The following is a 3,292-nucleotide window of genomic DNA, read 5'->3' as shown; positions in this document are numbered from 1 at the left end:
TGAGCTCAAACATGCAATTCCAAGCTCTTTAGGAGGTCCTACACTCAATAGGGACCTCAATCACTTCAACCACAGAGACTTTATGCGACTAGGATGTCCTAAAGGTCCAAATCCGAAGTCCTTGCAGAACATTACCCATAAACACATAGAGATTTAGGTTCTTAGGGCTTAAAACCTCTTTTAGGGACAAAAGGGGATTCAATGAACTAAAGATCAAGGTAGGAACTTTTCTACCTGAATAGAAGCCCTTCACAGAGTAGATTCCGGATCTTCTTCCCTTCTTGCACTCTTCAAACTTCTCCTTCTTCTCCCAAGCTCCAAACCACCTTCAAAATGCTAAAAATCACCCACAAGGACACAAAGGGGGCTAGGGTTTTGTTCTACAGATCTCTAGGAGTGCTAGGGGAAGTGGAGGCTGGGTTAGATCGTTTAAATAGGGTGCAAACACCCGGGTTAGGGTTTTAGTCCAGACAGGGTCTACTCGCCGAGTCCCACGAGCCTACTCGCCGAGTAGACATAGTAGATCCCGCGTCTAGTCCCACTTCTACTTGGCGAGTTAGTCCTTCAACTCGCCGAGTCCAAGGTTAAAATGCAATATATAAGGAGAGTTAATAACCAAGAATACATACCAGGAACCAGGTGCTACAAATATCTATCTATTTATCCCTCACAATCATATCCTTTGGTGTTTTTCAATTGGACCGGATCACAAACTGTCGAATATCACTCCTCGGTATCTCATGGTATCTTGCCTTCTTAATCTCCTTGTCCGCCACATATTGCAGAACCAACAGCGCCCTCTTGCGGAACATCATGATGATCTTAGCCTGTAACATCCTGAAATTTCCAGGTATCATATTTAAGAAATTCATGTTCCTTAGCAGAGCAACTCGACTAGTTGGATGCCCAACTCGGCGAGTGGAGTCGTTTTGGCCATGCGAGTTTAGTGACCAACTCGGCAAGTAGAGAGACCAACTCGACGAGTTTGAGCTGTTTGGAGAAACTCTAATTTTCTGGGTATGTGTCCTATTTAAAAGGCCTTAAGCCCTCATTTCCGCCTCCCTTATCTCCAGAGAGCCCTGTGAGAAACCTTAGACCGGTTCCATCCATTATGAGGGAGAAAGAGACTAATTTGGGTTTTCTTGTACAACTTTGGAAGAAGATTTGGAGAGCATCCTGGCTTGGACTAGGGGGGACGTTTGGATCCAGAGATCCTTCAGTGGTTAGCTTCTGTTGGAGGTAAAAGATGCTAACTTGATCATTCTTTGTGTAGATCTTGGTTTGGGGAAGTTTTAGGGTTTTCTCCCATCCACCTTATGTTATTGAGTCCCTTGAGCATATCTTGAGGTTGAAACCTCATATCTGGACTGTAGGAGGTCTTGTGAGCCCAAAGACCCAAGCTTTATGGATCTAAAGGCAAGCTTTTGAGCAGCAAACCCTTGTAAGAGCTTGTATTGGCATTATTGAGCCAATATGCCATGCATGAACGTAAAGTTGCAAGCTTTACGTGATATTCGAGCTTCGGGAGGTCAGATCCATAGTATGGAGTAGCATTTCCGCCTTAAATCGTCTAAATGAGAATTTGACTTAAAGGACTTGACGAGTCGATGAGCCGACTTGACGAGTCGATGAGCCGACTCGATGAGTCGGTTAGGGTTTATCCCGACGAGTCTGAGCATGTTGTAACTCGACGAGTTGCTTTGATGCACTCGACGAGTTGGGTCAACATGGATTGTCGACTCGAGTTCGACTTCTGTTGACTTTTGAGGTTTTGACCAAATGTGAGTAATGGAGACCATGAAGGGGTAGAATGGTCTTTTACACTTCCCAACAGTTAGAGAGGGGCTAGTATGAGTTTATTTAGAGTTGTGATTTAATTAGAGATAATTATCATATGTGTAGGGCGGAGGCTAGATCGGTGATTCGTGTACGAGGTGTATTTGCTTGCTTGCTTCGAGGTGAATCTTCTCACTATACTTACCATGAGTGGTATCTTTGTGCGATCGGAGGGTCCTATGTGCTTACTTGAGTTATATGATATTATGCATTTTGTCTGTGTGATATATATGCTATATTCTGTGCTTACTGAGATAGGACCGGAGGGTCCAAACCGAGTTAAGGGACCGGAGGGTCTTCACTGAGATACTGAACTGGAGGGTCCAAACCGAGTTGTGAGACGGAGGGTCTTCACTGAGACACATGACTGGAGGGTCCACACCGAGATGCATGAGACCAGAGGGTCCATGTCGAGTCATAGCCATGAGAGGCTTATTATTTGTATACGTGGTATTTTGGGGAACTCACTAAGCTTCATGCTTACCGTGTTGTGTGATATGTGTTTCAGGTACTTTCAGGATCGCAAGAAGGCGCCGGTTTGATTGTTCACACGAGAGAAAGAGTTATGTTTCGAAGATTCTGGATTTTTAATCAAACATTTATGGAGTTGTGTTTTGATAATTAGATACTTGGGATTTGTGAAAAATGTTATGAGAATTATGTGATTTTAAAATGAAATATTTATTTGAAAAATTACGGTGTTACATAGCCACTGTCTCAGTAGTCTGGCGAAGGTCCTGGAACTCCCTCGCCATCGCCTACTATCGATCAGGTCCTTCTCCTAGAAGTAGTCCAGAGCCCCGCATGCCCGGAACTTCCTGAAAGTCAACAAACATGCCCTAAGCAAAGCCACCATCTCAGAATGGAAAAATCCCAAGCGCTCCTCCAATACCTCCATGATACCCTCCTTGATCGTGTTAAAGATCACAAGAGTCTTCTCGAGTATGCTACGGGTAATCTTAGACGAAATGAACTCCCGTATCTGCTCATCCAACTGCCCGACTCTAGAGCCCGAACCAGAACCACTGCCAAAGCCTCCTCATGTGGACACCATACTGAAAATAGACCACACAAACCATCATAACATACATATATACATCGAGAAGTCTCATGCCCTACTAGCTTCCCGGTATTATTGTAGCTTTCCTTGACTCGAGTACGGATCCTCCATGTCACTCCTTATCCCCACATACAATCCCCAACACGACAAGGCTCCCAATACTAAATCTCTTCCTAGGTTTTCCTAGGGCAACCACCACACTACTCCCCTTCATAAACTACAAAAGGAACTCCTTCTAACATCCTCTAACTAGCATCACGAATACAATTACATATCATCAGCACCAGATAATTCTTCGAATGAAATGTCTCACACTACAACGGTTGGACAAAAACAAGAGCTATGCAATAGAGTTAAAACCTATCCTTCTAAAATTATTTATTATTAACAATATGT

This window comes from Lactuca sativa, chromosome 9, assembly GCF_002870075.4.
Source record: "Lactuca sativa cultivar Salinas chromosome 9, Lsat_Salinas_v11, whole genome shotgun sequence".
Lineage (NCBI taxonomy): Eukaryota > Viridiplantae > Streptophyta > Magnoliopsida > Asterales > Asteraceae > Lactuca > Lactuca sativa.
The sequence above is the reverse complement of the archived record's forward strand: the minus strand, read 5'-3'. Positions refer to the sequence as shown.